A 13,552-nucleotide genomic window follows, 5' to 3' on the forward strand; every position below is an offset into this window, starting at 1 on the left:
AGAACTATCTTGAATAAAAAAAAAATCTCAGTGAGCTGCAGTAATACATATTTTGTTGAGCCACTTCATCCAACCATTCTTCACAGACTGCATGTCTGACTCAGTTTGTCATAGAATAGAAACTTGCCTTTCCAATATGCTTTGTGTGTGTGTGTGTGTGTGTGTGTGTGTGTGTGTGTGTGTGTGTATTCTAGAGGGAAGAAATAATGAGATATTTATTCTTCTACTCTTTAGTCAGTGCCCATAACATTATTTTGTCTTGGACAATCCTTTTTCTTTGTACAAACTATTTTACAAGAAAAGTGCATTTATTTGAAAAAAAATTAGGAATTGCTAAGAACCACCCGCTGACCTCTGTTTCTTTGCCTTGATGCCATCTAGCTCCCTTGTGAAATGGGGACATCATTCTATTGTGAAAGAAGTGCCATTCTTACTCATCTCTTCTCTTCCTCTCTTACAAAGAAAATTCATGACAGACACTACCCATTGTTTTCATGGAGAAAGAGAACAACAGATGAGGAAAGTAGAAAGATGAGGAAACTCAAAAGAGTTGAAGTCTGAGATATTGAAGAAATTTAAAATAAGGCTGCATTCAGGAATTTGTTAATAATGTTAGTAAAGTTCTATGTAATTCAACTATTCTTGTGCCAAAGCCCCCCAAAACAAAGAAAACCATTGGCCTTTACTCATCTTACACTAGGGAAGATTATTTCTTGGGGCAAAAGTAGAATATTAGAATGAGTGGGAATCTCAAATCTTACCTAGACCTATGCTATGTGTATGATGTCTATAGCATTTCAGAAAGTTGATTCCTCAATTTCCATTTGAAGTCTCACTCTGGTAGGGAAGTAATCACATCCAGAATGAAACCAAATCATTTTGAACAATTTTTCTACAGAGTGAGAACATCACATGGTATGCAGATAATGGAACTTAGAATCTTTAAGGCAAGAACTGAAATACTGTCATTGATACTAAAGAGTTATGTGACACTTTTCAAATGCCCTGAAACTCAGTGCCCCACTTCTCTAGAATAGGTATAATAGTAATTGTCTTGCCAAGCTCAAAGGATTGCTGTAACTTGAAATTAAGAAAATAGATATGAGATATTTTGAATTCTTGAAAATCAAATCAATTTGGATAACTCTCATTGTTATTCATACTTTTGGCCCTAGTTCTCTCTGAAAAATAAGTTTGTCTAATCTCCATGGGGTTAGATGGTCAGGTATTTGAATATTATAGGACTTCCCTTGTTTAGCTCCTCCCCCATTCTATCCGAAGCACTTTGTTCCCACCTTGAACTTTAACTGGGAATTGGGTATACATAATAGAGTTACCAAACTGCATTAAAATCTGCTATCAGTGCTAGCATAGAGATCTACCAGGAATCTGATTCTGACCAGTTGTTTATTCCCCTATTATCAATATAAGAAAATTGAGATCATTTGGTCCTTGTCCTTAGCTAAACTGCACTTGTAGAAGAAAAATTCTGGAATTAGGCCCAAAGTCATTAAATTAACCCAATAATGCCACTACTAAGCCCATTTCCAGAGATGATTCCAATAAAGAACCTAAATCTGCTTTAAAAAAGTTTATAGTAGCTTTCTTTCTGGTGGAAAATTCTTGAAATTTCAGGGCTGCTCATTGACTGGGGAATGGCTATACAAATTGTGGCATATGATGCTGATGGAATACTATTGTACTATAAGAATGAACTCAATATTTCAGAAAAAAAATGGAAAGATTTGCATAAGATAATGAAGATTGAAATGAGCAGAATCAAGAGAATGTTGTATGCAGTAACAGCAATATTGTTTTAAGAACGCCTTTGATAAAAACCAATGCAGCCAAGATTAGAAGGGAAGCAGAAAAGTTGGGAGAGGGGGAATTACATCCAGTTTCTGCTAAAGGCCTCATTTATAAAATTAGAGAGAATTTACTGAAATTTATACAAATTTGTATATTTGTATTTGCATAAATATATATCATTTTCAAATTGATAAATGGTCAAAGTATATGAACAGACAATTTTCAGATGAAGAAATTAGAGCCATTTTTAGTGATATTAAAAAATGTTCTAAATCACTATTGATTAGAGAAATTCAAATTAATACAATTCTGAGGTACCACTTCATATATCTCAGACCAAAACAGGAAAAGGTAATGATAAAGGATATGGGAAAACTGGGATACTAATACATTATTGGTGGAGTTATGAAATGATACAACCATTTTGAAGAGCATTTTGGAACTATACCCAGAAGACTATAAAACATTCACACTCTTTGATGTAGAAGTGCTTCTACTAGGTCTGTGTGCCAAAGAGATCATTAAAAAGAAGAAAAAACCCTACAGGTTCAAAAATGTTTGTAGCAGCCCTTTTTGTAATGACAAGGAACTGGAAACTGAATGGATGTTCATTAGTTGAAGAATGGATGAATAAGTTATGGTATATGAAGGTAATGTAATATTATTATTCTATAAGAAATGATGAGCACACTGATTTCAGAAATGTCTGCAAAAAGACTTATATAAATTGATGTTAAGTGAAGTGAGTAACACCAAGAGAATACATTATACACAGTAACCACAAGATTATATGATGATCAACCGTGATGGACTTGGCTATTTTCAATAATGAGGTGATTCAACACAATTCCATTTTTTATTATAGTAAGTTTATTTTTAATACACATTGATTATGAATCATGTTGGGAAAGAAAAATTAGAGCAAAAGGGAAAAATGGGATTGATTTAAAAAAAAAAAAGGAAAAAAGTGTACATAGCATTTGTTGATTTATGTTCAGTCTTCTTATTTCTTTTTCTGGATGCAGATGGCATTTTCTGTCAAATCTTTTGAACCAAGCCTTTCATAGTTGATCATGTTACATTTTTGCTATTATTGTGTACCATGTATTCCTGCTTCTGGTTGTTTCACTTAGCATCAGTTCATGTAAATCTTTCTGGGCCTTTCTCTTATCAGCTTGTTCATTATTTTTATAGAGCAATAATATTCCATTACCTACATATACCACAACTTGTTCAACCATTGCCCAATTGATGGGCATCCACTAATTTTACAATTCTTTGCTACTACAAAAAAAAAAAAAAAAAAGCTGCTATAAACATTTTTGCGCATGTGGGTCCTTTTCCTTCCTTTATGATTTCCTTGGGATATAGACCCAATAATAGCACTGCTGGGTGAAAGGATATGCACAATTTGATAGCCCTAGATTGCTCTGCAGAATGGTTGGACAATTTCACAACTCTACCAACAATACATTAGTGTCCCAGTTTTCCCACATACCCTCTAAAATTTATCATTATCTTTTCCTGTCATCTTAGCCCTCTGAGAGGAGTGAGGTGGTACCTCAGAGTTATTTTAATTGACATTTCTCTAATAAATAGTGAATTAGGCCACTTTTTTCCTATTATTATAGATGGCTTTAATTTCATCATCTGAAAATTGTCTGTTCATATCCTTTGAACATTTATCTATTGGAGAATTACTTGTATTCTCATAAGTTTAATATAGTTCTTTATATACTTTAGAAATAAGCAAAACTGGTATAAAGTTTTTTTGCCTAGCTTTGTATTTCTTTTTTAATCTTGTTTCTGTTGGTTTTGTTTGTGCAAAACTTTTTTAATTGAATATAATCAAAGTTGCCTATTGTGTCTTTCATATTATTCTCTAGTTCTTTTTTGGACATAAATTTTTCCATAGATCTGATAGTTAAATTATCCCTTATTTTCCTAATTGTTTATAGCATCATCTTTTATATCCAATTCACGTATGCATTTTGACCTTATTTTGGTATGGGATGTGAGGTATAGGTTCATGCCAAGTTCTGAAATGATATTTTCCAGTTTTCCTAGTAATTATTGTCAAATAGAGAGTTCTTATTCCAGAAGTTGGGGTTTGGGGATTTATCAAATACTAGATTGCTATAGGCCTTGATTATTGTGTCATATGTATCTAATCTATTCCACTGATCCACCACTCTATTTCTTAGCCAGTACCAAATGTTTTTGATTATTACTGCTTTACAATGGAGTTTTAGGTTTGGTACTGCTAAGTCACTGTCCTTTGTTTTTTGTTTTTTTTGTTTTTTTCATTAATTCCTTTGATATTCTTGACCTTTTGTTCTTCCAGATGAATTTTGTTGTTATTTTTTCTAGTTCTATAAAAATGTTTTGACACATTGAATGGTATGGCACTGAACAAGTAGGTCAATTAAGGCAGAATTGTGATTTTTATTATATCAGCTTGGCTGAACCATGAACAATTGATATTTTCCCAATTGTTTAGATCTGATTTTATTTGTGTGAGAAGTGTTTTGTAATTGTTGTTCATATAGCTTTTGAATTTTCTTGGCAGGTAGACCCCCAAGTATTTTATGTTGTCTACAGTAATTTTAAATGGGATTTCTCTTTCTATATTTTGCTGGGCTTTGTTAGTAATTTATAGAAAAGCTGATGATTTCTGTGGATTTAATTTTGAAAATAAAAAAATTATTTTTAATGCTTAAACTGCATTTTCATGCAGTTTGTTTTTAATGCTTTAATTGCAGTCAATGGTGAAAAATTATCCTTGCATATGTTTTGAAAATACTTTTTATTATCTTGCTGCACAAGAAAAATCAAATCAAAAAAGAAAAAAAAAGAGAAAAAAGACCAAAATGTAAGCAAACAACAACAAAGAGTTAAAATACTATGTTGTGATTCACACTCTGTTCCCACAGTCCTCTCTTTTGGTGTAGATGGCTCTCTTCATCACAAGATAATTGGAACTAGCCTCAATCATCTCATTGTAAAAAAGATCTATGTCCATCAGAATTGATCATCATATAATCTTGTCATTGCTGTGTACAATGATCTCCTGATTCTGGTCATCTCACTTAGCATCAATTCATATAAGTCTCTCCAGGCTTCTCTAAAGTCATCCTGCTGATTGTGTCTTATAGAACAATAATATTCCATAACATTCATATGTAATATCTTATTCAGCCATTCTCCAACTGATGGGCATCCACTCGGTTTCCAGTTTTTTGCCACTATAAAAAGGGCTGCTACAAACATTTTTGCACATGTAGGTCATTTTTTTGTATGATCTCTTTGTAATATAGCCCCAGTAAGAACACTATTGGATAAAAGGTTCTGTACATTTTGATAGCCCTTTGGTCATAGTTCCAAATCGCTCTCCAGCATGATTGGATCAGTTAACAACTCTACCAACATTGTATATGTATCCCAGTTTTCCCACATCACGTCCTGTTGGAATCTTTACAAACTGCTAACTAATTAGAGTTGATCTGATCTTACAAGAAGATGTTTTGGGCCAGAACCTGAAACAAGGTACTAAGTAGAACTAATTGATACAAGGCTTGTGTTGACACCTTTACTCACTGAACTTTTAGAAATTGTTAAGTACAGAGAGATCTATTCCAGAATATTTTCCACTTGGCTGGCTGATGGCAGAAGAGAGTTCAGCTGGATTGGAGAGGAGCACTCTGGTGCAGACACAGAGCACTTTGGGAGATTTCAGCAGAATTACGCCAGAAGCCCTCTCTCTGAGGCAAGAAGGAATATTTTCCACTTGGCTGGCTGGTGGTGGAAGAAAGAGTTTTCAGAGGAAGAAACTACGAGTCGAGAGTTCAGCAGACAACCAGATTCATCTTCATCTCACACCACTGTGGTTGGTGGCTGGGCTCCTGCACTCCCCCCACTGAGACCAAGCTGGTCTGAAAGACTCACCAGAAAGCTAGCCGAGCCCCAGCTGAAGGAGACAAGAGATTCATTCCATCTTTGTGCTGGCTGGAGGCAGAAGAAAGCAGAGGCAGAGGCTGAAGGACAAAACCCCTGGATTTGGAGATATTCGGAGGACTCTAAGCTAACCGGGCTATATTAGAGACAATAAAAGATCTAAACTTTTATCACCTGGCTGTGTTTTGAGGTGATTATTACTTTCAACTGATACTAAAGCTGCCTCCAAGAAAACCTCCCCGAGAAATCTACACCTCTCCCCCAGAGAGGTGTACTCTCTTATTTTAAAAGAAAAAGATCACCGCATTTTGGTGCCCTGAACAGGGACTGACAAAATCCTGATCCAGTGGAAAAGCCTCTGATCCTGATCTAGTGGAAAAGACTCCTCAACCCAGAAATTGGGGTGAATGCAACAAAGAAATTTTGTCAGAAGAGTTAAAGTAGAATTTCAGCTAAAATGGGACAGATGTTTAGAAAACAGCCTTCTGTTTCTGTTCAAGGAAAATGTTTAAAGAGCATTGTCAAAATTATGGAAAGCCAAGGTTTAATTATAAGTTTACAGCAAATCACTGAACTTTTACAAACTGTAAAGGACATATGTCCTTGTTTCTCTCTGGAAAAGGAATTAGATCTAAATGAATGGAAATTGGTAGGAGAGGATCTTTGTCAGTTCTATAATAAAAATGGGCCTAACTTGATTTCCAAAGACATACTTAATACATATAATTTAATACAACTAGCTTTAGGAAATTTTATAAGTATTAAAATAAGGAAAAAGAAGAAACAGCAGCAGGGAGAGGTGTCAACTATACCAGGTGAAAAGGAGCAAGAATCAGATAAGGATGGAGTTAAGTACAATTCTGAGTGTGATACTTCACAGCAGGAGGAATTAGGTGATTCCACATCTCATTACCCTCCCCCCTCAATTAGCCCTTCATGGGTGGAACAAGGGGGAGGGAGAGAGACAGAAATACAGTCAGCTTCTCCTGTAAAGCAGAATTTGACAAGATTAGAAAAAGCATTAATCAAAGAAAAAAATGAAGGAGAAGATGTATCTGATTTTATAAATGCATATCCTGTGATTGAAAAGCTTGACTCTTCAGGTCAAAAAGAGAGAAGATACACTCCTTTTAATTTGGAAAAAAATTAAAGATTTGAAAAAGGGTTGCACTCTTTATGGGGCTACATCATCTTATGTGAAGATGTTACTGGATAATTTGTCTTATGAAATCTTAACCCCGAATGACTGGAAATCCATAGCCAGAACATGTCTAGAATCTGGACAAAATTTATTGTGGCTTTCAGAGTTTCATGAATTATGTAGGATTCAAGCCCAATGCAACAGACAAACAGGAGTTATTGTACAAGTTGCTTTTGACCAACTAGCTGGTCAAGGTCAGTATGCAGAGAGTTCAGAACAGATTTATTATCCCATAACAGTGTATGAGCAAATTTCTAAGGCTGCAATAAAAGCTTGGAATTCTCTCCCTGGACAGAAAGATGGAAATAATGCTTTCACAAAAATAGAGCAAGGTCCCAATGAACCTTTTGCAGATTTTGTGGGATGTTTGCAAACAGCTGTAATAAGAACCATTGGAGATAATGCTGCAACAGAAATAATGACTAGACATTTGGCTAAGGAAAATGCCAATGAGGTTTGCAAGAGAATTATATGGGGGCTAGACAAAAATGCTCCTTTAGAGGAGATCATAAGACACTGCGCCACAGTGGGCACAAATGCTTATTATGCCCAAACTATGATGAATATGGAAAGACAAGGTCCTTCTTGGCAAAGGAATTCTAGAGAAACTCGTCGATGTTTTCAGTGTGGAAAAGTTGGACATCTAAGAGCCCAATGTAGATACAGAGATAAAATGAGAAGGCAGGGTGAGAGAAAACCCAAAACCCCATGTCCAAAATGTAATCGAGGCTTTCACTGGACTTCTAAATGTATATTGACCCAGAGGAATGAGAGGCAGGACCCAGCTCCAAAGTATCAATCAAAGAACAGATGGGGCATGATAGCAGCTGAGGTTACACCCAGAGAGACTTTAGAAATTCAGGACTCTGATGTCATCAACCAACAGAAAAACAATCAGGATTACAGATGGGAAGAATACAGGCCTTTTAAGACAACAAGGCAATATCTAGTGCAAACAGCTCCAATGTAATTACCTGATGATGAGGAGAAATCCCAAATTTGGTCAATAGAAGGGAATTAGGTTAACTGCTTGGGAAGAGGATCTGCTTATATTTCCACAGATGGAGAAAGAATCAGATGGCTGACAATGAAATTGTTAAAAAGACTTTTAAAAATCTTCAAGAATCATTGGATTTTCTAACACAAGATGAGATTGTTTCAGTTCTTGAAAAACCAGCAAGAATCATTGGATTCCCTGAGATGAAAAATTGTTGATGAGACTTTTGCAGTACATCAGAGCTTACAGGAACTATTGGATTCCTGGCACATGAACTAATGGACATTGGAATCCTTTTGGACTGTTTCTATGACTTATGGACATGTGTAAATTTTCCACTGGATCAGGATTTTGTCAGTCCCACGTTCAGGGCACCAAAATGCGGTGATCTTTTTCTTTTAAAATAAGAGAGTACACCTCTCTGGGGGAGAGGTGTAGGTTTCTCAGGGAGGTTTTCTTGGAGGCAGCTTTAGTATCAGTTGAAAGTAATAATCACCTCAAAACACAGCCAGGTGATAAAAGTTCAGATCTTTTATTGTCTCTAATATAGCCCAGTTAGCTTAGAGTCCTCCGAATATCTCCAAATCCAGGGGTTTTGTCCTTTAGCCTCTGCCTCTGCTTTCTTCTGCCTCCAGCCAGCACAAAGATGGAATGAATCTCTTGTCTCCTTCAGCTGGGGCTCGGCTAGCTTTCTGGTGAGTCTTTCAGACCAGCTTGGTCTCAGTGGGGGGAGTGCAGGAGCCCAGCCACCAACCACAGTGGTGTGAGATGAAGATGAATCTGGTTGTCTGCTGAACTCTCGACTCGTAGTTTCTTCCTCTGAAAACTCTTTCTTCCACCACCAGCCAGCCAAGTGGAAAATATTCCTTCTTGCCTCAGAGAGAGGGCTTCTGGCATAATTCTGCTGAAATCTCCCAAAGTGCTCTGTGTCTGCACCAGAGTGCTCCTCTCCAATCCAGCTGAACTCTCTTCTGCCATCAGCCAGCCAAGTGGAAAATATTCTGGAATAGATCTCTCTGTACTTAACAATTTCTAAAAGTTCAGTGAGTAAAGGTGTCAACACAAGCCTTGTATCAATTAGTTCTACTTAGTACCTTGTTTCAGGTTCTGGCCCAAAACATCTTCTTGTAAGATCAGATCAACTCTAATTAGTTAGCAGTTTGTAAAGATTCCAACAACGTCCAACATTTGTTATTATCTTTTCCTGTCATCTTAGCCAATCTGAGAAGTATGTTGTGTTACCTCAGAATTGTCTTAATTTGCATTCTATGATTGATAGTATTTCAAAATCCAATCAGAATCAAGAAAGCAAATTAGGAAGGAAAATCAAAGAGAAAAATGAAAGACTATTGAAAGAGTATGGTTTCTAGGTGATGAGAGGACTTCCAACTTCAACCTTGAGCTTCCATGTCTTTTTCAGAGTCTTGGCAACCATCACAAGATGGGAATGTTGACAAGGTGATTTATTCCTGAAGATGTAATTATCAAATGTAGCAAAGAATCCATAGTTCATCCTCCTCCTCCTAGACATAATTAGAAAGAAGTTTGACATGATAACAATATTTCCTGGTTATTGACTTGGACTAGAATATCTGAAATCCATCAGGTAGATTACGAATCAAGGGAGAGAAAAATTGGCAGAACTATGAGACAGTTCAAAAATAGAAGAACTGTATAGACAAAATCTGGAATCAATACCAACAAGACTGGAAATCCAAGCAAATGAAAGTCCAACAGAGGGCTGTAACATTGTGTTTCACTGACAAACTTGCTCTAAGAACTGGTAATGAGAATGAAGAAGGGGAGATAGCTGATACTGTGTATTGCTTTTCTTTCCAGGTAGAGCACAATAGCAATATCTGGAAATGGATAACCAAGAATACATAGTTGAATTTGATTTTTTTAGGGAAGGATTCCATATGACACTACAACAAGGTCTCTGTAGAGAAAGGGGTTTTTAAGAACCTTCAGCTATTTATGGAAAACAAGCAGCCTGAGATTATCTTTTTTGACAGATTTAATACCAGTATCCTCAATAAACAACTTTAATATCTCATGGAACAATTGACAGCTAATGTCTTCTGTACATCACACTACAGTGGCAGCTAAAGAAGCTCACTGACCCTGCAGAAATGATCTCAACAAAAATCCTTTTCTTATAATGGTGCAAATAAAGCTTTTGTGATTCTGTGGAACCATCAGAGGACACTATCAAAGACTTTTGATAAGTCTAGGCTGAATCTGCAAACTAAGATTGTCACTAAGAAAGACCAGCTAACTGATACAAGAAGAGATCTGAAAAGTGCCAAAAGTGAGGCCAAGATCCAAAAAGATGCCAAGTCTAAAAAGATGGTACAAGTTAAGAAGGCTGTATAGAGACTGAAGGATTTGATAAAATTGAAGGTTCAGGGCACAGAGAGAGAAAAAAACAACAGATTGCCTTGGGAAACTTAAAATAATCAAATTTAGATCCCAGATGAATTCATCCCATATAAATTCAGTATTTCATTGAAGGGTTTGAGTTTTTATCTACTATATATGAAGTTTGATTATAATTTTACACTTAAGAGTTTGAAATAACTTCTATATTTTAATAGAAAATGAATTTCTAACCTGCACCCCTTCCCATTTTGGCAATTAAAAATTTAAGTAAAACAAATGCAACATACCTGTTAGAGCTATCTCAATTGTCATAGGAATCAATTTTCTTTTTGTTTAAAACAGGTGTGATATTAGCAATGTTTCAATCCAGACATCTGTTTTCAACAAAGTATTATGGCAAAATGCTTCTTGACTTGAGGGTTCCTTTTCAGTGAATTTTATTTATTGCAATTATTTCAAAATATTTAGACTTTTTCCTTCATCTTAAAGATAGTGTAGGTTAAGGTTGTGAACGATTAGGGATGAATAACTTTGAGAATAATGAAATGATCAGTGACTGAAACAATTTTCCCATCATTCTTTATTCTGAGTATGTTTTGCATGTTTCTAAAATAGTTTATTCTCTCTCTTTTTTTCTTTCTAAATCCCAGTGTTTCTACTTGAGTCTACTTAAGATTTCATTCCTTTTTTTCTCTTGTATTTTTTCCTTTTTAAAAAAAAATTTTTTATAGCTTTTAATTTTTAAAGCATGCATGAATAATTTTTTGACATTGATCCTTGTAATGTCTGGGCTAGCTTTCTGGAAGTCCTTCAGATGGGTCTTGGTCTCAGCAGGATAGCACCACAAGAATGGTCAGGAATGAAGTCTAGAGTCTTTATTCTGGCCCAGTCTTGATCTTAGTGAAGGAGTGCAGAAGGCAAGAGAGCCACCAGGAGGATGAACAAAGATAGAATGTCTCATTTCAAGTCCTTCTCAGTCCTTATATACCTTCATACAATTACATCGTTACAGCATACTGAATATGTGTGAACTAGAGAACCATTACATCATCATACTAAGTACTAAGTATATGTGTGAACTAGAGAACCATTATTTCATCATTTTCACTGAGTTAACACTTTCTTTCAAGTATACTTCTCCAAAGTTCCATCTCTCTACAAATCCTTATAAAACTTTGAGTTCCAAAATTTTCCTCTCTTCCATTCACCCCCTCCCCTAGATAGCAGTAATCCAATATATGTTAAACGTGCTAAAATATATATGTTAAATCCAATATATGTATATATTTTTATACAATTATCATGATGCACAAGAAAAATCAGATTAAAAAGAAAAAAGTTTCCCTTGTATTGCTGTAAAAATAAATAAATAAAATGTAAAAAGCTGAACTGTAATATGAAGATTTGTTGTTGTTGTAATATTTAACATTCACTGTTAGTTTAGGGCATGTGCCAAGATCATTTTACAAATTATTCTTCAAGTATCTTTTGTTTTTTATTATGAATTTACTTTTATTCAAATATAGGTTATATAAATAAATTCCTACAACACAATAGAAAAAAAAAAGAATAGATGAAACTTCCATCATCTAGAGTCCTTGTATGAAGGAGCTCAGATTCAGCTCTAGAGCTATCAGGTTCCATGGTCCCCTAGACCAAAATGCATGAATACATGACAACAGCTTTTTTATCTTCTTTAGGATGACTAGAGATAGGGGGGCAGGACAGACTATGAACCTTTTCAGTGATCTTCTGTGCTGAATGGAGGGGCACAGAGTTGTCCCCTGAATCAGAATTTAATTTGTATTATATGGTAGTTTCTTGGTTAAAATATACAATCCTGACAACCTGGTGTGGGAGTAGGGATGGCAATGAAGCTGAACTGGGAAAACTAACCCTCAATGCATGGAAAAAGAAAATTTACTAGGAAAAAAAGATTACAGATGAAATACAATTCAGACTGATTTCAGAAAAACCTAGACTTACATGAATTGATTCTGGGTGAAGTGAGAAGAAATGGGAAAATATTGTACATGGTAACAATAACACTGTGTGATGATCACCTATGATTGACTTAGGTTCTCCAAGAAATTCACTAATTTAAGACAATTCCAAAATATTCATCATAGTTTCAGAAACTGGGCAATCCCCCTAGAGTTATGGCATATTTCCAGTGGGTAGAGATTGTGACTAAAATCCCATAGTCTGAAGTTCTTCCAGGATTAGGGGATCTTTCTCTTAATTATGATAATCTAGCCTCTGAAACCCTAAGCGAATTATGCTTTTTCTATTTTCTATAGAGCATTTAAGTCCAGATCCTTTGGCCAATCTTTATCTCACCCTGTTTGATGATATGAGAAGAGTTGAGTATGGTTATGTTTTACAGGATGTGGCTAACAACCCAGAAAGATTTAACTTGCCCTCCATATCTTAGTTCCTCAAAGCTTCATCTCAGGGTTACACTACTGGGAAATAAAAGTAGGGAATAAAACAGTGGGAAGTGAGCATCTTCCCAGAATGAATGAAGGGCAATGACCGCAGATTATTTGATATAGATGTACTCTTTTAATCTTCACATTTGGAAATGTCTTTGCCTCCGTTATTCAATCATGATGTTTATGTATGCCAATATATTTATAAATTGGGAATTTTCCTTGATTATGAAAGAGGGCACATAGCATTTTACAATGGAACAGGTGGAACTGTCATTTATAGTTCCCCAAATGATGATTTTTAAGGGCCTCTTCACCCTTGATTATCTCTTTGCTTTCCAAAAATGTAAAAGCACCTCTGGATCTCTAAGTAGCTAGTAGATCCAAAATTAATTAATAAAATTCTATGAAAGCTGACAGTTAATTAAATGAGATTTTCAAATTTAAACAAGTAAACATAACCTCTAAAATCATTTTCCATTCATTAGAACACATGTTGAGTATACCAATAAAGTTACGTAGCTTTTGTTGTTGTTGTTGTTGTTGCTGCTGAAGAATTGGAATTAAACAACTTGCCCAGGATCACACAGCTAGGAAGTATTACGGATCTGAGACCAGATTTGAACTCAGGACCTCTTGACTTCAGGGCTGGTGCTCTATCCATGGAGCCACCTAGCTGCCCCTATGTATCATTTTCAAAACTGATTTTAAAAAAGTCAATTGTTTATATACAAAACTATATATCCCACTTTATATAAACACATAGTGTTTGGACAC

At 35.4% G+C, this 13,552-nt stretch overlaps 1 pseudogene; it reads left to right on the top strand.

Annotated features, from left to right (window-relative positions):
- Positions 1 to 10,441, top strand: part of LOC127541477 (DNA topoisomerase 1-like) — a 91,255-nt pseudogene extending 80,814 nt beyond the window's left edge.
- The last annotated feature ends 3,111 nt before the right edge of the window (positions 10,442 to 13,552 follow it).

The sequence above is a fragment of the Antechinus flavipes genome, chromosome 6 (assembly GCF_016432865.1).
Source record: "Antechinus flavipes isolate AdamAnt ecotype Samford, QLD, Australia chromosome 6, AdamAnt_v2, whole genome shotgun sequence".
In the NCBI taxonomy this organism is placed as follows: Eukaryota; Metazoa; Chordata; class Mammalia; order Dasyuromorphia; family Dasyuridae; genus Antechinus; species Antechinus flavipes.